The 23,281-nt window shown below is 45.1% G+C and overlaps 1 non-coding gene and 2 pseudogenes across 1 annotated transcript; 2 read left to right on the forward strand and 1 right to left on the reverse strand.

The window, feature by feature from the left end:
• Nucleotides 1-4,360: 4,360 nt before the first annotated feature.
• Nucleotides 4,361-5,505, reverse strand: LOC147957759 (F-box/LRR-repeat/kelch-repeat protein At2g27520-like; annotated as a pseudogene).
• A 12,851-nt stretch (nt 5,506-18,356) lies between these two features.
• LOC147957760 (uncharacterized) lies at nt 18,357-20,023 on the forward strand (annotated as a pseudogene).
• Nucleotides 20,024-21,631: 1,608 nt separating this feature from the next.
• On the forward strand, nt 21,632-21,704 carry TRNAA-AGC (transfer RNA alanine (anticodon AGC)). Its single transcript has one exon. It is a non-coding gene; the product is annotated as a tRNA-Ala (tRNA).
• The last annotated feature ends 1,577 nt before the right edge of the window (nt 21,705-23,281 follow it).

Below are 23,281 nucleotides of genomic sequence, written 5' to 3' on the forward strand. Positions count from 1 at the left end.
CCCGAGCGGCACATGAACACGGTGTTTGGTTGCATACGGCGTACATGTTGTGCTTACCTTGTACCCTAGTTGGTGAGCTTACCCACACCTAGCACACCAACGCCACAACATAGCAATGGCGATGAACTGGGCGAAGATGATGAAGTTCTTCATCTTCGGCCCAAACTGGCGATCCACCTTGACACCTCTAACCTTGCAATTGTCAACAGTGCTGTCGTGCTTTTACACCCACTCGGAGTAAGCTTGTTTTGCTGCCTGCCTAGCCTTGAACCCTCTATGTGTGTTGTTGCTATACGATGCCACATATGCACTGGCTTCTTCCCATGAACTATAAACCCCTGGGACCTTACCGATGAACACGGCATACCACTTGCCCTAGCAATGCACAAGAGCAAGAGTTGAAGCAGCAAATCAATGGAGCACACAAGTACCAAGTAAAGTAGCACACAAACAACAATGGAGCAGAAGAGAAGTAAAACATGCATGATCATACGGCATAGCAAGTTCTTCCTAGCACTACCTTGGCGTTAACCTACCACCACATTCAAAAGAGGGTGTCGTCCTACCACCGCAAGTTCACCATCAGCGTGAGGGGCTAGTATATACCACCTCACCAAAATATATAGACCATCAAATAGTTTTTGAGCCCTAGCTACACAAAATGTACGTCGTCATCGTCATCGTCATCGTCGTCGCCACCGCCATCGTCGTCGGGGATCATGCACACTCATAATTTTGCTGATTCACAGTTTTCGCAGCAACACCTCTAGATGCATCGTCTCTGTTTCCATTTTGTTCCCTCTAATAAACCTGGTAAATATGCAAATTCAAGTCATCCATGTCTGCATCAAGACTTGTAGCTCACACGGTGACGGTTTTACCTGTGAAAAGCCGAAAACTGCTGTAACTTGACCAGTTAAGTTTCTTTCTGGGGTTCTTGCAAGACCAGATGGACAATCCAGATTTTTCAGTAATTTCAGTCTTTGTTTTGTGTGTTCACTATAGATGGGAATATTTGGTGTAGAGGAATTTATATGAAAAAGTCTTCAATTCATCCGGCTGATTATAACGCACGCGTCCGCCGCCTGGTGCACCATCCGATCGGCCGCGTGATTCGGTAGTGCTATCGCGCGTGGCATGTTTTTCTTTTTCACGTGCATGGTCCCTTGGGCATAGCTAGTTTAAGGACAATGCTTGGTTTTCAACAGGTGGATCTTTCGCGCATCCGCCTCCTTCTCCTCTTTACGACACGTGTCCTGCATGAGTTCCTCCAGTACTATTTCTCATGGTTTTGTGCGACCCCTGTTTTCTACAACATCATCTGTGTTACAAAAATTTCTTCCGCAACAACACCTATGTTAGTACAAAAATGAAGACGAACAATTTTTTTCCAACTTCACCAGTGGAAGTTTGCCTGTGCCAGACCGTGCCACCCATGTTGCAAAACCATCTATGTTGCAAAAATTCCTTCCGCAACAACACCCATGTTGCAGAAGTTTGTACGTAACATGCTCTTTTGTTGCAAAAGTTTTTATGTAATATAATCTTTTTTTTGAAAAATTCCGCAACATGCTTTTTATTGCAAAAGTTTTTCTGCAACATAAACTCTACTGCAAAGGTTTATACAACCTTATCTATGTTGCAAAGTTATTCTGCAACAAAGCGCTTGTTTCTACAACTCGACCGTTGTTTCGAAAATTAATGGGTCGGGGAAGACGACTTAGCCGCACGCCAGAAGTAGATCGGACGGCTGCGCGCGCGTACATCAAACAGCCGTCGAGGTGGCGGATGTTTCATACGGATCAGCCGGCGGACTCCCAATTTATATTGTACAGAATTCAGATCTGCAAAAACAAAAAACAAACGAAAAAAAAACTTGGAGAAGTGGGGTATCAATCCCCATACCTCTCGCATGCTAAGCGAGCGCTCTACCATCTGTGCTACATCCCCTGAATAGTCACCTCTAATTAACAAAGGCAATTAGTACCGGTGCTAATATGGCGCAGGAAAAAGAATCCCACCGCCGGTCGTGCTCCTCATTCCGCATCCAGATTTCCGCTCGCAGTTGCCCACTGCTTGCCGAAGTGTCTCAGAAATCTGTCCTCTAGAGACGCTGGAACGAACACCGTCGCCCTCCAAAGCAGAGTAAACCCTCTCGGATCTGGAAAAAAATTTGACCGAGTCTCATTCATTGGAGGTTTAGACCCATCCAGTTTGATGACACGTGGCCGGCACAATCTCAACTCAAGCAGTCAATTCCTAGCTAGCTTCCTAATACCAATATCATATCCGTTGCATTTTTTTATCTTTCCCCTTTTTGATTCACGTATCCTGCTTGTTTTTTTCATTATTATTTATGGACGCGTCTAACCGGTGGCCGGTTGCCCACTAGCACTCCGTGGTGGCCGTCCGAAAAAGGTAAGTTTTTGTCTTCCTGGCTCGTAGTAAAAAAAGTAAACATGTGTGGACATATGTGAAGAGTATAAATAATTGCAAAGCATCCATGTAAACAAATGTGAACGCATTTAATTTGTGTTTTCAGTTTTTTAAAAAATCATAACTTTCAAACCGCGTGTCGAAATTAAGATCCGTTTTCACTTTTGGAACCCTCGTGGCATGCTCTTCGAAACTAGATCCCGCATGGCTATGTTTTGACAAAAAAATTGTGCAATTTTCTCTCCGTTTTGTGCAACTGCCTAGCCGTCGGTGTGCAACTACCTGACAGGGATGTGCAACTTTTCTCCTATACCATAAACATGCAGATTTCATTGATGGTGCAAACTAACTCCTTCTCATTGATGGTGCAAAACTAACTCCTTCCAATGAGATGTGCAACTTCGTCTGTTACCTAGGCCAACTGCATAGTAGTTGATCTACAATTTTTCCCTGCCCGTGGATGTGCTTCACTATTTGCTGCATCGACCAACAACCTAACAGTGGATGTGCAACTTCGTATACTGCCACGGCCAACTGTCTAACCGTGATTTGCAACTTTCTCTCGTACCCCATGGATGTGTAGTTTTCCTGCTAGCACACGGCCCAAACCACCCCCTAGTGAGTTTTGCAACTTTAGCACTCTGTTTATATGCAAACTTTTTACAACCCTCATGAATGTCAATTTTTTACCATTCAACTGTCCCTGCCTGTGAGATGTGCAACTTCGTAGATTGCCCCTGGCCAACTACCTAGCAGACTATGTGCAACTCTATTTGTTGGTCCCGCCAACTGAAAATACAGGTCCACAAATAGAGAGCGTAAGGAGTTGCACATTGACTAATAGGCAGTTGGCTTCAACGATAGACTAAGTTGCACATATCCCTTGCAGGGGAGGTGGGGGTAGGGTGTGCCAACAGTGAAAAACTACGCATCCACGAGTAGGGAGGAGGGTTGCACAACGACTACTAGGTAGTTGGTCGGGACAGTAGACTAGTTGCACCATATAGCACGAAAGTTGGCATCGAAAAAAATTCGTCGAAACATACCCATGTGGGATCTAGTTTCAAAGATCTTGTCACGAGAAATCCAACGGTGAAGACGGATCTAAATTCCGACGTATGGTTTGAAAGATACGACTTTTTAAAAATTTGAAAAACCCAAAATAAATAGACGTGGATCTGTTTTTCATCACATGTGACAAGTCTGACCGCATTTAATGCTAGTAGTCACATGCACTAGCAGACAATACATGCATGTATGCATGCGAGTGACAAAGCGGCCGCTCGTTCTCTCCAATGAGCGCGTGCGCACTTTTAAGATTTCAGGTATTATTAATATATCAGCGAGCAATCAGCATGCCGGACAGGGGCGGCGCGGCCGTGTTGGACGCCCTGCCCAAGTGGCTCGTCGTCGCCGACATCCTCGTCCGGCTGCCGCGCCGTACGTGAGAATGGAGGCGCCAGCAAATATATCAGTAAAGAAGTCACTAACAATAAGAGCAAAAGACCACAACCATACACTAAAATAACACTAGCTAACAGCAGCCTAGCTAACTAAAATATCACCAGCCTTCCAGCAGACTACAACAAGGTGATTAAGATTGCACATCTTGTGACTTACTCCTGCAAAATTTAAAAAAATCATGGGCGCAAAATTGTCGCCATGCCTTTTGTGTTTTCTTAACATGCAAACTAAAAGTAATCATGGGGAAAACAGTTCTATGGCATAGATACTCCATTGTTTACACCATCAACATGATGCTCAAGGTAACATGAAAAATTACAAGCACCAAATGATTCCATCATCCAAAGTGTTCAGTCCTACTAGAAGTACCAAATCGTAGACATGACTGGACAAAAAAAATGATACTCTCCAAGCGCACAGCAAACAAGTAGTCCAAAGCATTAAGATGGAGCACGACATCTTATAGCACAAAGGAGAATGGAGGCTTCTTGTTCACAGCTTCTTTTTGCGGCTCAAACAATGGAACTGAAATCATGCTCTCTTGGAGGCGATGCCTAGTAAGTATCAAGAAGTCACCATGCCATTTGCTTTCTACATTGCCTAAAAACACACCATCAATGTCGCAATGCAAAATACGGCGAGGACACTGCTGAATCAACAGCTCGCGCTCGTTGATCATAGCCATTTTAGGAGTGTCTATCCCCTTCAAATTAAGCGGTGGTGATGCCTCCATTGCTAACAAGTTAATCTGAAATTGAAAGCTCCATGTCTCGGCATCATAGTCCTGCAACACCCAAACATCTAAAGTTCCACAGTTATGATCAGTGCGACACAAAGCAAGGGTGCTGCCCGTATCCAACAATGACACACAATCGCCGAGTTGTGCTGGGCGGCTCATTTTTCGGAATGTCTCAGCTATATGGTGTCAAATACCATTATGTTGAAATCCGTTAGCCAATGCAGGTTACCACGATGGAGGATTGGTGGGCGGTGGTAGGACCAGATAGCAGGAACAAACCTTTGTTCTGAAACTGCTGGCCATTGGATGCATCTTGGCTGGTCCGATCCCACTGTGAAGACGAAGTACTCAAGCAACTCAACTGCTACATCGCCCTTCACGGCGGCGTTTATTGGGTATGGCACCCATAGCACTCGGTGTTCTCCAGATGGGTGGTGTCGATAGAAGCCGACTAGGCTGACAGCCATGGTGTTTGGTTGTCATTGAGGAGGATGTGGCATGGACGCCCACTTGTGGGTGGCCGGGTTGCAGATGTAGTAATTGGATTGCTGCGACAAGATGAGGAGGCCATCACAGGTGGCACGGTGTACAATGGTAGCGAATGCGTATCCGAGGACAGGTCACAGCTTTAGATCATTGGAGTCTCCGAGGACGCGGTAGGTGTCCTTTAGGGGTCTGATGATGGGGAGCGAGTGCTGGCGGCGGTGGTGGCCGAGGATGAAGGCATCGGTGGAAGTACCGCTGCGCCACGACTTGCGAACAGCGCGGCAGTGGAGTACGTCTTTGACAGGAAAGCGGACAAGGATCTCATCGACGACGAGCCACTCGGGCAGGTCGTCCAAGACAGTCGAGCCGACGACGAGCATACTGATTCCTAGATGGGAACAAGAAAAGAGGATGAAGAAGAAGCAAACGTTTAGTAGGATGCGTCGAAGCTTGGAAAAGTGTTCCTAGAAAAGAAAAGCTGAAGGGATTTACTCTACTCTGGAGAATGGACGGAGAGAGCGAGGGCGGCGCCTATGTGTTGGTGCAGCCTCGACCTTGACGACACAGCCTAGGCTGCCGCGCCGTCTTCCAGCGAGGAGCTTGGCTGCTCCTTGGAGAGACTATACGCATGCAGGGAAAGCTAAACTAACAACCGATTTCACCGGACGGCCGCAACTCACGTACACGCGCTATTTCCTTTTCTTCCTCCACCCCTATACTAGGTGGGCTTCAAAGTTTTCCTTTCCTTTATCTCTACTCCTAATGGACAACTTGGTTGAATAGTCCCCCCACTTTCAACTGGTTTATTTTCAACCGGTTTATTTTCAACCGGTTTTTCTTCGTCCCACCTCCCACCAGCCCCTCCCACCAGTTTTTCTCTTTTCTCGTCTGACCGGCAATACCCAACGTATTTATGGTAATCAATCATAATTAATCCACGTATAGTAATAAATCAATCCAGGTACGGTAAGGTCATAACTCAGGAAATTTTTATTTACCGTATAGTAATAAATCAATCCAGGTATGGTAAGGTCATAACTCATGAAATTTTGAATATGGTAATTATATGGTAATAAATTTAAATTACTCCAAAGGCTATCAATTCAGGTATGGTAAGGCCATAACTCGGGAAATATCGATATGATAATAAATTTAAATTACCACCAGGTATGGTAAGGCTATCGATCCAGGTATGGCACGCCCTCACCTGATCACCAATCACAATCTCCAGCCCCACGCACGCACCAAAGAACCCACCCGGCACCAAACGCAGCTCCTCTCGATCCCCTCGAGTAAAGGCCGCCACCGTCGTGCGATCTTCCTAACACAGACGCCGTCGCCGCCTCCTTCCCACCTACGGCGTCCCCCACATCCATGGTGACGGCGCTCGCGTCCTACACTGACCCTCCGCCTCATATAGGTTGGTCGTTGATGGAGTGGGATGTGCCGCTGCGGTTTGGGGAGGCGCAATCATGATCTGGTTGGGATCTCAGTGTGGACTCGTTCTCTGCGATGAAGGATGGCGCTGCCTCCCTGGCAAATGGGATCGGAGGAAGGGGCTCTACGTCGTGAATGTCGGCGAGGCAGCGGCCGAAGGCGAGCCCGACGGTGAGCACGGGTGTTCGTCCCATGAAATAGGCGGCCACGGAGGGCGGATCTGATGCCACCCCAATCGCCGGTGGCCCTTCCTCCCATCGCTCAGCGCCTCCATTCTCTCTCCTCTAAATCTTTGTCGCCCCTCCCTGATTCTGGTCGACGCCATACGGCTCTCGCATCGACCACCACCAGCACGGCTGCGGACGAGGCGCAACCACAGACGCCGCCGCCGCCATCCTCATCCACCTCCTCCACCATCCTTCCTAGCCGTCGTCGGGGGCACCCGCCATCTGCGCTCTAGCCCACCCGCTCCCTCCTATCCCCTCCCCCTGCCTGCCAGCCCCGTGATCCATCGCACCGATGGCAGGTACTACAGCGACCTCCTCCCCAGCGGATCTGGCCTCCTCCGATGGAGATCCATCCTGGGCACCGCCTTATTCTCATGCGTGCACGTCTATATCAACGTCTCATTCCACCTCACCTGAGCCTTTACCTTCCCACCTCTGCTTCAGATCCACATCACTTTGCAAGGTATGTGCTTGATTGTTCCAAACTGGATCGATGGATTGTGCAAGGTACTTTGGGTGTCGTCATTGACGGCAATTGTCACGCCATGCTACCATCGGAGGGGTCCCTCATCGATGATTAGGGTCTTCCGAACTGCACGAGCTCCATTGAGAAGGATGTTTTTAATTCTGGTTTTGCCTACATGCTTTCTTTGCCTGTATCTACTTAGCTAATGTCTTCTTATAGATAGTAGCTGCTGAAGTGGTGATCAAAGTTGTTCACTATAAGGAAACAACCATGATTACAAAAGTGTATATTCCCTGACCTTTGACCTGAAGTACTTTTTCATTAGAAACTTGCAACAGCCAGGCATTGAAATTAGCAACAACTTCGTACGTACTGAACTAATTTGCAGCAACACGTACTGAACTAAGTTAGGTTATGCTCATCGTTCCAACATGCTTAGTGATAACCACCTAGCAAGCTGATCAAACATGAAAAAATTGAAGTGCTACTGCTAATCGTACTATTCTGAATGTGAAAATCTATTTAATTGGCTCTTCTCTAATTGTACACTTGCATAAATCTCAGATCTTGCAAATTACAGTATAACCATAAAAGTCATGCTTTGACTCCTATAGGGCCTTTTGCACTTTAATATGACTAATAATTTGCCTTAATATCACAGATTGTATTACTACCTTTCTAAGTGAATGACATTCAAGAAGGTCATTAAATAAAACCAAGAAATCCTTCTGGTATTGGAGTGTAGGAAAGTTGAGACTATAGAACCAAAAGGTTATATTTATGTTTATTAGAGAAGGTTCTTTACTTTTTATAGGAAACACAAAATGTTGCGATGTAGAGTCTAGGTGGTGGGCCTCCTTGATCCACATGGTGGATGAGGGCGACTCCGGTCCTGGCACCCATAGTGCCAGTGATCCAAAAATCATAGGGCCTGTATATAGCTCTAGCAGACGTATGTGGCTTGCGCATCGAGCTTGGTCGTCTCGAGCATGGAGATAGGCGAGTTGTAGACCAAGAGCTGGTACAGAGATAGGCGAGTTGTAGACAAGAGCTGGTGGGCAGCAAGAAACGCATGCACACCAAAGAACAAATCTGAGTCACATGCCTACTTCTATTGGTTTCTACAAAGAGCGGCTAGCTTAGATCTTAGACCAGTCGGTCACTGTCGAGGTCGCCAAGGTGATCTTACAGCACCGCCGTGGGGATTTCTCATGATTTTATGTAGGCAAGCCGCAAGCGGTGGTGGTGATTGGCTGGGTGGTGTCGCTGACTTGGGAAGAGACGAAGTGATGGTAAAAGTAAGCAGGATCCGATGATTCTTCCGTGGGGATAGCCAAAGTCAAGATGTCGACTACAGACTCGACGCAGACTTGCAGTGAACCTGGATGCGGCGAGCCTGATTTGTGGATCGATGGCGGGTCTTGACTTTGTTAGGCTGGGATTGGATGGTTGCGGAGGGTGGTGTGCTTGGTTGGGTTCCCATGGAAGAATGTGGCCTCCTCGTGGATCTGGTCATGCCCATCCTAGAGAACATTGTGTCCCTAGCTTCCTCGAGGAGCAAGGACAGTGCAAGCGGCAGCAGGGGGTAGGGGTAGATGTGGGGAGGGATGTCGGCGGCTGCTCGAGGTCATCATGATAAAACCCTTGACGTCCCATCTTTATCAATGGAAGTGGAAGAGCACGAAGTCGAGATTGGATAGGAGTTTGATTTCCTTTTGGCACCGATCGGTTCCCCACTTTAGAGATGTATTTTTTTGCGTGCGAGCAAACAGTGGGTTGATTCTAATAGGGATAGACACTTTTCAACAGAAGTGCATGACGGACCAAAAATATGACCTCATTTTATTCGTTTGATAGATATCGTATTATTCGTTGTTGTTCGTTCGGTGAAATTTCCTAATATTTGATTGTTGTGTTTCTAATTAGAGCATCCCATAATCACCCAATATGAGGGGATGATAAATGAAAGATACTGATTATAAATTTTGAAGAGCCCGTGGCAACGCAGGGGCGTTATACTAGTAGTAATTTAAATTTAGAGATAGAACAGATTACATCGACTAGGTCTAGCCGACTCGGCGTCCAACATGACTAGCGTACTGGCATTGGGTTCAACTGAACCCAACGGGTTTTCCTTGTCACGTATGCTATAGAGATACGTATGTGCTCTGAACCCAACAAAAAAAATAAGAGATGACCCCATCAATTTTGAAAGCAACGCTCAATGGAAAGGCCAAAGGCCCACAAAGTGAATCGGCTTTGTGACAGGCCCGTTCGAGGTTTCGTGCAGCGACGAAGCGACAACGCGAGGCTGACTAGAACAAGGCGAAGCTGACTATCGATATCACATCATCACATCTAGTCATCTTCTCTCTGTTGTGCAACGCCCTATCTTTCTAATTTCTTATTCCGCGTACTTTGATTGATCTAAACAATCAAATGGAGATTCTCAAAGAGGTCACAGATCCGGTTTTAATTTTTTGGAAAAGGAGGCATTTTCGTTTTTTGCCTTGATCATTAATTAAGTACAAGAGAGTTATTCAATTAATTAAAGAAAAAATGGATGAAAGCCATCGCAAACCGTTGAGCGACACACACAAATATCTCACACACACTTCTTCAAATAAGGCCTCGTCAAGACAACATGCAGGCATCATCGTCATAACTACTCCTCTAGAAGACGACATTGCCATCGGCAAAACTTGACAAACAACTTGGACTTCACCAAAGACACCTGTCGATCCAACCCACATTGTAAAGGCCATGTGGAGTCATACGAAAAATCGCTCTAGAACTCAGTGACCTGCGACAGGACATCGCAACTCCGACTCTAAAGAAGAACAACGAAAGAGAACTAGGCAAGGCTGGTGCCGTGGAAGATCACCGAGCGGACCAGTTGTTGTCCAGCATCATATGCCACCAGGACCCCACCACCGCAGATTCGACTTCACAAAAACAAACAAGCCAAGGCAATCCTACTGACATGCCGAAGAAGAGCCAACTACCTCAACCATTTGCCGCATCTCCGACATCGCTCCTCCCATCGTCATTGCCACATAGGCCTTGACGCCAACACTATCGCCTTCCACTGCACTCGGCAATGCCCAACTCCAAAAATGAAGCCCTCGAAGATGAATACGACACCAAGGCACCGTCATCGTCCTATCACACAGGTTCAAGGGTTTCCTCGAGGATCCAGATAATGATGTGAGAGCATCTCTAGTGGCTTGTCTAAATTTGATAGTCTATATCTACATATACACAATGGTGTAAAAAGATTTTCTTTTAGACAACCTAAGTTTTCCAGCGGATTGTCTATATACATGATGTCTATATTCTCTTTCATATATTTTAATAGTATCTTATAGCAGCTATATTTTTTGAAAATCTTATGTTGGTCATTTCTAAGTTGTTCTCATTTATTTATTTTCATCCGCAAGACATATAAAGGAGAAAATAAACCAGCCGCGAAATTATTTTAGGTTCAACACTAGCGACACCCTATATAATTTACGAGAAATAAACAATAGCAACAGGTTCAACCCTGATGAGGCGGCGGTGCAGGCGCAACGACCTCCGTGTCCTGCGCCGGCGCGACCGCCTCCCTGCCGACGTCCTCCAATTGCTCCGCATTGGTGAATGGCTGAGCTCATGAGCCAACATTTTTGGTTTAGTTTAGTGACCCGACTCGATAAGAGTCGAAGTCTCTGTGCTTACCGTGCTAGTCCCTGGATCGACTTGCTACCACACACAGTACTCGATGAAATAACAGAAATAACACACATCTCTTTATTACATCGATAGTCCAGGAGCAATACATTTATTACAAAATAGGGCATAGAGCTAGTAAACAAATACTGTGGAAGCAAAGTAGTAAATGAGTCCAACTCCACGAGCAAGGTTGAGTGTAGAACATCGACCTATCGCACCTTAATCCTCGTCGGATATATCTGCAACGTGATAAGTTGCAGCCATATAGGTCAGTACATTGAATGTACTGGCAAGTCACATCATAAGTGTAAAGAACCTATCTGTACATGCAATTTGGCTGGTGGAAAGTTCTAAGTTTAGTTTTTTTTGCATAAAGCTAGTTTTTCCCTATTAGAGAAGATGTTATTCTACTACTACACATTTGCATAGGATGAGTTGGCAAACCCAACTCTATCCATCCCCAAGTTTCATTTAAAACCCAACTGTTTAATTTAAAGGTGAGGAGATCTCCCGACATTTCCACTACTAGATGCTCAAGTTGTCCGTAACCGGGGACACGGCTAATCGATTAGGTTGAAAACTCTGCAGAGGTTGTGCACTTTTCCCCACAAGACTCGAGCACCTCCATGATCGGAAGATCGAGACATAGTCTTTCGAAAATGTTTCCCCTTAACCCACGGATAGGCCGGTACACCTACATCATTCTACATCTGCTAGCCCATCCCGGAAGGGGTCACACTAACTACTCAACTAAGCCAGAGCCCATATTGGCTTGTGGCTGCACACGTAAGCTTCTAGACATGAGAATACGATTGATCTCTTTGAGCCTGAGCGGACGGTCCACTAGTGGTGCACCACCATGGATTTCCGATGCGTGCCCCACTGTACTTCGCCACCATTCCATCAAGTTTCCGCCCAGGTAGTTCATTAATTATCTTAGGTCCTATTTACTACATTGTCACTCATACTTTACGATGATCACTCCCCAATCCACGTCTACTTAGCGAAGCATCAATAATGTAAAACGATGGCGACAATATTATATGGTTCAGACCTACCTCAACGAACTACTGGGTGAAAAGCATAGTCATGCGGCATCAATTCCTACCATGCAGTCCTACCGCAAAGAACTAAGTGCATAATAAAAACATAGGTAATGAAATATGATCAAGATGCAACTTGCCTTGGTACTGCTGGTTGAATTCTAAAGACTGATAATATTCTGCTTCGCACTCCGGGCAATCTATCGCAAGGAAGATAAACAAACATAAGCAACAATCCAGAGAACCAAGAAGAACATGCAAAGGAAAAGTCTCGGAAAAACTAAATGAACAAACATCACCCTAGCATGAAAAATATTCTAAGTGTAAAACAACATGGGCCTATGGTCCAGGAAGTGATGTGAAGTATAGTGCATACTATGCATACTAGTAAAAAAATATAAGGGGCAGAATCTAGTGTGTGAAAATATTTTGAGAAAGGTCTAGGTGATAGGGTTTAGCTACAGTGACACGGTGCAAAAAGAATCATGTCAACCGGAGCTACGGTGTAGGAGATATGGCCATTTGAAGTTTGAATTCAAATATGAATGAAGTTCAAATTTGAATTTGGCCAAAAGTTTTCAAAGTTGGCTTTCTGGATAAAGCTATTCGAGATGAACATTTTGGCGCTGGTTTCATCGAATTTGGATCAACGGTTAAAAAGATACGGCTAACGGAAGTTCAGGGACTAATCTATAAAACTCAGGGACTAAACAGAAAAAGAAATAACTACAAACAGGTCACTAACACGTGGCAAATTCCTAGTGGCCGAAAGTTGTTTGCCGCGTAGCTTATACAGCGGACGCTCGGACTTTAAGCAAAACAGCCGCGGCGGCTAACTAGGAAAAAACGACATCGGTTTAAAATAAAACTGCACGGTTTAACTAAAACCGCACAGTTAAATAAAAACCGCGGTTAACCGATAAAAAAACTAAACAGAAATGGGGTTAGCTCACTGTGGCAACGACGACGAACATGAGATGGTGGCGCAGGCGTCGGGCGTGGACGGTGCGGCGGCTGCGGTGCTCCTCGGCGGCGGGGAAGGAGGACGGACGGGACGGGTGCGAGGTGGGCGGTCCGGTGGTGGTGGCGGCGCGCGTCGGGGGGGGGGGGGGGTCCGGGACAGCGAGGTAGAGGGCAGCGGCTCCGGTTCTCCGGCGAGGGCACAGGTCGTGGGAACCGCGTCTCCGGCGAACCTAGGGGCAAAATAAGATGTCAATTAGGTGTGGAAGAATCATGGGGAGTAGTTTGACGGTGTTTGAGGCCTCGGGTGGCTTACGGTCGTCGAGCTCCTCCGGCAAACGGAGCTCCGGCCGGTGAGATCCAATCGGCAACTACGGCGGCTGCGGGTGGTTTGAGGGCGAACGAACTGGCAGAACGGAGAGAGGGAGTTGAGGGCTTCTTATAGGCGCGGAGAGAGGGCTCGGGATCGAGGGATAAGCTTATCCGCGAGGGCTTCGCCCGGCGGTTTCGGCGTGCGGCTAGGGCTTCCTGATCCCGTGCAGGGCGAGCGGGAGGTTGGGGATGACGGGCGCGGGGCCCACGGGTCAGCGGGACAGAGAGGGAGACGAGAAGCGGGCGAGCGAGGGCGAAGCCTTCGGGCGCTGGGAGTTGAGGCGCTGGCCGGCCTGGGACGGCCTCGCCGGTCGGGTTGGGTTGGGCCAGCTGGCCAGTAGGCCAGTGGACCGCACGGCTGGATGGCTGCTGGGCCGGCTGGCCAGCGCGTGCGTGCATGTTTTTTTTTACCGAACTAAAATGGCCTAAAACTAATTCAATTGAATTAATAAAAACACTAAATTAATTTCTAAAATAACTATTTAATATTTAGAGCCTAATGAACATTAACTTGAGCATAGAACATTTTAAAAATATTTTCCCTAATGCAATTAATGCACTCTTTGCAAATAAAATAAATACCAAACAACTCCAAAACTAATAATAATATTCAAAATAAAATTTCCCACTTTTTTTTATATTGTGAGGAAGTCATCTTATCCCCTCTCATTTGTTCTTCTCGAGTGGAAAACTGTTATGTGAATATTTCAAAAACTCCAAAATGCAAAGAAATATGATATGCATTGAATGATTCTATTAACATCCAAATTTAATAAAATTGGGATGTTACATTTAGACATCGTGGCTTGGTTGTCCAAATGTGGACGACGGGTAGCAGGTTTGGACATTGTCTAAATTTTACACAATGCAATAGACAAGCCATTGAAGACGTTTTTTGGCATGTGGTAGTCTAAATTTGGTATAGACCACCATTTGCACAAGCCACTAGAGATGCTCTGATAATTCAAAGCCACCCATGGGCCGTAGGCAAAGTGCATTAAATGCGGTACTTCATGCCCTTATTCGTGATGTTATCTTTTAGTGCTATACTCTTGTTGTAAGATGTTGATTATGAGATTTTACACATAGTTAATTTGTATCAAATCATGACACCAAGTCAATGAGTGAACCCAATGGCTAAATTTTCTGGCTCCGCCCTTGACTACACCAACACATATATGTATGAGTACGAAACTTTTGAATGGGTCAATTACACTACTGATGCTTAAACTTGGTAAAAAAAATCACTTTAGTGACAAAACTTGCGGCACACATTGAACTGGTGTCACAACTAGGCTTGGGTGTGCAAATACGGTGCAAAACTCGTTCGAATATGCATGCGGAGCTGACGAGACGTGACAGCGTGGCGTGGGGCCCATTGTCAGTGACCTCCGGGTGTAAACTAGGGTTGTGGCGTGTTATTTTTGCAAAACCACCCTCGAATCTTTTTCCCGCAAGGGAAAAACCATGACAGGCACGGGACCAACCTGTTAGGGAAACATCACAAATTTTACATTAGAATGAAAAATTGCACCCTTGAAGATTCATACTGGCGACTTCGAGTCATCCCGCTCGCTCGGCTAGTTACCCTACATCGATACCACTTGATGACCTAGGTGGATACACATTTCTTATATATTTTTTCCATAAACAACATAAATTAAGAATTTTAATAATTCCAAAAAAATGCTGCCGTGGGGGTTTGAACCCGCGACTTCGCAAAAAACAAGATGAGCTGGCCACTGCATCCACATTCATTTGATCATTGTTGCGATTTTTATCCATTTTCTCACTAATACACCGCACTCATGGGCTAAAACACACTGTGTTTTTTCATTTTAAGAAATTTGTGAAAAATATTGAAATACTAATTACAAATAATATACATACAAATAAAATAAATTACACAAAAATATGCTCATCTAATTCCAAAAAATGCCCACCTATTAATTTAACAAAAATCCATAAAATTCGATTATCACTTATACAAATGTTTGTATAAATTTAAAAAATGTTTGCATATAAGATAGAAATACTAAAGTAATTATATATATACTTGTAAGTTCAAAATTTTACAAGTTTTTTAATAAAATATTCATTAGTATATAAAAATTTCATGCTAGATTTTTTTTAATTTTTCTTTAAAAGTTTGTATGTGTTTTGATAAAGTTTGTGTGTTTTGAAAAATAAATTAAATAAAAACAAATAGATGTATGGGAAAAAAATGAACCTAATGTGTCATCTGCAGATTCTCAAATGAAGATGTATGTACAATTATATGTATATTATTTATAATTAGGATTATTGTATTCTTTTTACAATTTTCCAAAATAGAAGAAAAACAAAACACATGTTGAAAATGGGCCGCACTAACGGCAGTCTATTTTCGCCCATGGGCGCGGTCGGTTGTAGACATAAAAAGTAACAATCCGATGTAGATACTAAAATGCCTTTGTTGGGGTGGCAGGTCCGTAAGCTTGTGTGCCTCGGGTCCCGTGTTTGAACCCTCATGACCGCATATTTTTTGTTGGAATTAAAACTCTTAATTTATGTCCTTAATATAAGAACTGAGTATGCTTATAGGACCTCAAGCGTTATCGTGGTGGGTTGGCTAGCTGTGCGCATCAGTTTGCTTTTGGTCGCGGTTTGATTCCTCGAGCATGTAATTTTTCATTCTAACAAAACTTGTGCGTTTTCGCTGACAGGCGGGTCCCGCAACTGTCAGGTTTTCTTTTTTGCATGAAAAATAAAAGTCAGGGGTGTTTTTGCAAAAAAAAACACGCCACACACATGGTCTACATCGCCCGATACTGAAAATGAGCCCCCACGTCACTGTCATGCCTCGGCAGTGCCACATGCATATACAAACGAGTTTTACATCTTATTTGCACGATGAGCCAAGTTGTGGCACCAGTTTAATGTATGCTGCTAGTTTTGGTATTAAAGTGATTTTCCTCGCCAAGTTTAAGCATTGGTGGTGTATTTGACTCCTTTTTAATCTAAAATGCTGCTACTTCGGTGTCGTTTTGTTTGAGCGACAAGTATTTTTGGGCGGAGGGAGTAGTTTGAAATATCCAACACTCTAGACACACTACTGGAATTGTGTTTGCCAAGTTCTCAAGGTTTGTCGAGTTTCCTTTATCAGGAGATCGGTAGTGGAGGACATATGTTGTGTACACCAATAATAAAACTTGGTAGTATTGAACAACTCGGCAAACATCATCATTTCCCAGTGCCTAAAAGAAACTCGGCGACAAAAAGAACTTTGCAAGCATGCGTGTCACGTGGCATCACCATTAACGGTATATCCCGTCCGTCACCCTCAGTTTGATGAGTTCTAACTTTTACATACTCGGCAGTAGTTATATGACATTTTGCTGAGCTCCCGATAAAAAGAACTCGACAATATTAATGATTGTCAACCCAGTCAACCGAGTCCGTTCGTCGAGGGTGGAACTCGGCAAATGCGCTGCGGAGTTCCCTTGAAACTCGGCAAAGTAGGCGATTACAGTAATGACATGAAGACAAGAACGATCTGAAAGGGGCAAGGATAAACTGACAAAAAAACATGTTGTACTATGCAAGGCTTCCTCGGGAAGAAAGCAGTTAGCGACCTCATGGCGAGGCATCGAAATCCTAATGCAAGATGAGGGGAAAAACCTTGGCGTACTATGCAAGGAGGAACATGGGCACTGCGAAACCTATAACACTGTAAGGGTGTTTAATTGGGGTCCAACTGTAAGCCGATCTTGGCACATGACTAGGTCGTACGTACAAAAGAACAGTGCAGAAAAGAAATGAAGGGGAAAAACTTGTTTGTTCTACCTCTTCAATTTTTATTCTACTCTCCGTTCTTGATTTAATTCAAAATTTGTGCAGCTATGTGTGTTGGCTCATGTCACGATGTCTCGATGGCAAGGGGTGTGACAGTTGGTATCATATTTGGGATGATCTCGGAGGAAGGTCAGGCTTGTTGCCGGCCGAGTTGGCCACTCCCTTAAAATCCCATGTTGACCACTTTGTTTGCGATGGTGGTGTGGCGGTTGTTTCCCTCTAGAACACCATGAACGACATTTGTTTGTGGCCGGGGGGGGGGGGGGGGGGGGGTATTCGGCTACAGGTTGGGCGTCCCGTGTGGTTGTTCATGATTATCTGTGTGTATGAATTTCTAGCGGTGTAACTCGAACGGCATAGCTCATGGAGGCGAAGGGCGTCAATTTTTTCACGTGTTTCAAAAAATGTTTTATTCACATTTTGGAAAAAAAATCACAACTAAAAAACATTGTTTGGAACCAAGTTTTTTAAAATTTGTTCACAATTCAAAAAAAGGAATTTAAAACTTGTTCACAATTCAAAAACCTATTCAGAATTTGAATTTTTTTTGCGATTTTGCGAAATGTTCACATTTTCATAAAATCTTCACGCTTTTCAAAAAAAATCACTTAAAAAATCATAATTCAAAAACATTGTTCTGAATTCAAAAACAAACCACATGGCAACTTTAGTTGACGCTAGGTGGCAAGTTTAATTGTTAAGACATGATAACTTTGTCCCAGTTCGTTTCTTTTTTGTCAGAAAATTGTCATATTTGACAACCTCGCGTGAACTAAAGTTGCCATGAAAAACTTTCGGGTTGTCGTGCTTAAAATCCGAACGTTCGGGATTTATCATTTCCGTATAATTTTTAAAAAGATTTTTAAAATATGTAGCTTCTCAAATCGGTGTTTTGGGGGTGAAAACCCTGACTAAAACCCAAGGAAAAAAATAGAAATTTGGTCTCGTATAAAGTGGGCTGGCCCATTTGTGCGAAAGCTCCTCTCGTCCGTCACCCACCTTGAAATACTCCGGCTTGGCGCCCGAACATAACCGACAACCAACAGCTTTGGCTTCTCCCCTTCTTCCCCTCGCCGGAGCGCCAAGAAACCAAGAACCCATCCTCCCCACCTCCCTCTCCCCCTCTTCGCCGTGCAGGGCCCCGACGCCGTTGCTCTCCAGCGGTCCAACACCGACGAACGATGGAGCACTTCGTCGAAGGCCAGCACGTGCGGCTGCGGAGCACCTTGCTCAGCAGGTACCTCCACGCCGACGAGGACGGGGATAGCGTATCCCTCCAGGACCGCCGGGCTTCGGTGAACTCGGCTTGGGCAGTCGAGTTATACAACCTGGATGATTATGGCCTGCACGTGCTCCTCTGCAGCGCCGCCTACGGCCGCTACCTCGCCGCCACGGATGCGCAGGCGCTGCTCGGCCGCGGGCTCCGCGTCGAGCAGCGCAACTACGATGATACGGATTCGGATGGCGACGTCGAGTAGCACGATCCGGAGAGGGATGCCCTTCTATGGCGCATATTCCAGATGCAGGGCAGAGACGGCGTGCACCTTCGCAACGTCAACGGGGGATGTCTCCTCGCCACTGAAGTGCTCGGCCACTACCGTGGCAATGGTGTCAGCGCCGAGGACACCCAGGTCATCAGCACGATGATGAACTGGGTCGTGGAGCCCATCCCCGCCATGGCGATTCCGCCTGAACTTCCGACAGAGGTGAGTCCGCCATGCCATGTCCGCTTCTTGATTCTTCCCGAATTTGCGCGAATTTGGTTCTTGGATAGTTGAATTTGCGCGAAGATGCATCGGAATTTGATTGCAAATCATGTAAATTTCGATTGCTTGGGATGAGAGCGATTCTTTGATGTGATGATGGTTCTTTCCTTCTTTGCAACCCAACTCCAACTGCAGGTTCCCCTCCCCGTCGCCACGTTGACGTCGCGGGAGATCGAATACGTGTGGCTGAACGCCGACGAGGACAGCATCACCGATGGCTGGTACCCATTCGATGGGAGGTCCTTGCCCCGCCTCAACACCAAGCTGGCCCTGCATCTGTCCGTGGAGTCGGGCATGGAGGGCATCCCCGACATCGTCATATGCCTCCCTGCCCGCAGTGGCCGCCTTCTCCCACTCGTCGTCGACCTGCCCAGCAGCGAGCAGGACTTCCGCGTCGTCGTCGTCAACGCCGGCTCGCCTGGTGAGAAGCCATAAACTTCTCCTTTGGCTTGTTCGGATATTTTGATTCTCAATTCAGTTGACTGCCAATCTGCCTCTCCTCTGCCGGAGTACTCTGCTAGTCTGAAAATTATGAGAATTTACTGAAACCGGTCTAGTTTGAAACTTTTGCTGATCTGTTTCAGTTAATTACGAGTTCTGACTTGGTAATGGTCTCAAGACTCTGAACAATTTTAGGATTGTAGACATTGTGACAGTTGCTAAAATCCACACTGAAACTTGATATGGAGAGTATTGCTTTCCATTCTGCTCTACTTTGATTCAGATGATCCAGTTATTCTGTTTAATACCATATATGTGCCGGTAGCTAGTTAGTGGAATACTTGGGAACTTGAAAACCCAAACCAGTTTAGTCTGCCTAGTTCAGTTTCACAGAGAAGATAAATATTTCTGTTTTTTAGCCTACTGTAATTGTTTCGAGTAACGCATGGACAAAATTCAGGTTCTGTTCCACAACACATTCTCTACATTGTTTTGAGGTTTTGTACATCATCTTTCTTTTTGTTCTTGTGTTATCTGAACCTGTTGCAGTACCTATGACACATGATGCCTAACTGCTTATCTATTTTTCTGCTAATTCAGCCCACGCGGCGCTGCGGTACGTGGATGTCGATGCAGAGTAGATAGAAACCAGAGCCAGGACCTCTTGAAGTCGCCTTCCTGTCCACCTCTTCAGAAGCAGCGTCGCCTCGGACATGATGACATTAGAACCCAGTTCCTTTTGTTGATATATGGGTTCATGAAAACCCAGCAGTTTCTTGTGTTTCTGCTAGCTAAACTTGCTTTCCTCAACTGACAGTAGGGCAAGTATTTGCTCTGGCATCGCGGTTCTAAAATCCTGAAACTGTTCGAAAAATGGTGCGTGACATATATTTGTCTGTAATGAGTTGACAATGGCCAGTACTTCAACTTTGCTAGCAGCATTTTTTTCTTAGATGAAGCACAAATGTGGTGGTCCTTGCAATGAGTTGAGCACTTGAGTTTTGTTGTTCTGCTTAGAGTCTTAGTTCATCAGCAGAGACTGAATTTTGTGTTTTGACAGAGATCGAATTCTGAACATTTTGTGTTTTAACCTTGAGTTTTGTGTTTTTCTTTTTTATATTCTTATCTAAACTTGTTGCTGCACCAGTTACGCATGAAAACCCAAACCAGTCCAAGAGTTTTATGCTAATTCAGCCCACACGGTGCTGCGGTATGCGGATGTCGATGCAGAGTAGAGAGACACCGCCCTAGAAGTCGCCTTCCTGTCCACCTCTTCAGAAGTGTCACCGCCTCGGACGCGATGACATTAGAATCCAGTTCCTTTCGTTGAGATGTGGATTCAGAAAAACTCAGCATGCAGTCTTGAGTTTCTGCTTAGCTAGGCTTGGTTTCTTCTTCTGACAGTATATGAAACTATTGCAGAGGCCGGGGGTTTTAACCTCCTTTTCTAAAAAAAAGACAGTATATGAAACTATTAGCTTTGCCATCACGATTCTGAAATTCTGAAACTGTTTAACCATGACACTTGCCATTAGTCTGTAAAAATGCGTCGACAATGGCCACTACTTGAACTTTGCTAGCTGCATCTCTGTTAGATGGTGTCGGTACAAATGTGGTGGTTCTTGCACTGAGTGGGAAATTGAGTTCTGTTGTTTTGCTTAAAGTTTCAGTCTATCAGCAGGGAGTAAATATATATTTTTTACACCAGCAGAAACTGAATTTGTTGATAGATATCGAATTCTGAACATGGTGATGCTAATGTGCCCGGACACGACTTGCTGCATTTTGCTGGGATATTTTTTGAACAAAATTCAGATCGTATCCCACAATGTTGTAATAATACTGGTTTCTGCACATTCACACGACGACATTTTGCTTCTCTTGTTACATTGACGGACACTGAAAACGTTGCAGAGTCACTAAAATGTACTCCCTCTATAAACAAATCTAAACCCTCCTACATTTCTTTAAGGAGGGAGTATGTTTTTGGATTGTTTTCTTTCTTTTTGTGAAAGGGAGGCAAACCCCGGTGTCTGAAATGTATATCTCGCGTACAAGACGAATTCCACTAATCTTGCATCAAAAATAAGAGAGGAAGAGAAAGTTGGAATTACTCATTGTCACGATTTCATCCAAATTGAACAGTCTTCAGTGAAAATGGGTGTCCATTTGCAGTTCTGCACCTGCTTTGGTTAACATTGTTTTTGTATGAACCTTGCCTCCGGAAGGATTTGTACAGTGAACAGAAAGGGGATGTAGCTCAGATGGTAGAGCGCTCGCTTAGCATGCGAGAGGCATGGGGATCGATACCCCACTTCTCCAAAAAAAATTCTGCAATTCTCTGTAAAGAAAAACTAACTTGATTCTTGACTTCACTTTTGCAAACTCCAAATCTCCCAAACACGCGAAAAATCCTTCTAGACATAAAAGTAAAAACAAAAATATGCGCACAAATATATCTTTTCTGCAAGCCAAAGCAGTGCAACATTCTAAACATGGCTGCGTGCCTAGTGTGCCGTCCTTTGTATGCTCGATTTAGCATATCCCGTGCCTGGTGTGCCTTTCCTTGAGCAATAATCAGGTTGTATCCCCATAATACTGTAAGAATAATAGTTTCTCTACTTCTCCAATATCTGCTTTTTGTTTTGTTTTGTTTTTGCACATATGTACTGTACAAATTCTTCTCCATAATACTGTAAGAATAATAGTTTCCTTGAGAAATAATCAGGTTGTATCCAAATTCTTCTGCATTTGGTTCATTCAGTCGCCAAATCTCGGCAATGCAGTATCAACATCAGGACACAATTATAGCATTCCGGTAAAAAGACCGGCTATTATCTACACCAGTGGGCTTCTGCTACCGTATCCATCAGTAAATTCAGTTCCTCAAATGCTGGCTCAAGGGATGAAACGTGAGATATAGCCATGAGGAATCGAGAAAGAGGAGGTGCTCCTCTGTTTCTCACATTTTTCTGGTACCTAGTGCCCGCCAGTAGTAGCTCATGCCGCTCGGGTTTCTCTGGTCACTTAGGACGTGTTTGGTTGCCGTTTGCTACAGGGCTTGCATCGCATACACTTCTCAAACCAGCCTGGTTTAGCAAAAACAGGCTCTAATACGCCATCTGCCAGTTGTTTGGTTGCCTGCATCTAGTGTCCCTGCATTAGGTAATATCCAAGTGCATTTTGTTTGGTTGCCTGCATTGGCCCGAGCGGCACATGAACACGGCGTTTGGTTGCATACGGCGTACATGTTGTGCTTACCTTGACCCTAGTTGGTGAGCTTACCCACACCTAGCACACCAACGCCACAGCATAGCAATGGCGATGAACTGGGCGAAGATGATGAAGTTCTTCATCTTCGGCCCAAACTGGCGATCCACCTTGACACCTCTAACCTTGTAATTGTCAACAGTGCTGTCGTGCTTTTGCACCCACTCGGAGTAAGCTTGTTTTGCTGCCTGCCTAGCCTTGAACCCTCTATGTGTGTTGTTGCTATACGATGCCACATATGCACTGGCTTCTTCCCATGAACTATAAACCCCTGGGACCTTACCGATGAACACGGCATACCACTTGCCCTAGCAATGCACAAGAGCAAGAGTTGAAGCAGCAAATCAATGGAGCACACAAGTAGCAAGTAAAGTAGCACACAAACAACAATGGAGCAGAAGAGAAGTAAAACATGCATGATCATACGGCATAGCAAGTTCTTCCTAGCACTACCTTGGTGTTAACCTACCACCACATTCAAAAGAGGGTGTCGTCCTACCACCGCAAGTTCACCATCAGCGTGAGGGGCTAGTATATACCACCTCACCAAAATATACAGACCATCAAATAGTTTTTGAGCCCTAGCTACACAAAATGTATGTCGTCATCGTCATCGTCGTCGTCGTCGC

The sequence above is a fragment of the Triticum urartu genome, chromosome 7A (assembly GCF_056163025.1).
Source record: "Triticum urartu cultivar PI428250 chromosome 7A, HENAU_Tu73, whole genome shotgun sequence".
NCBI lineage: Eukaryota > Viridiplantae > Streptophyta > Magnoliopsida > Poales > Poaceae > Triticum > Triticum urartu.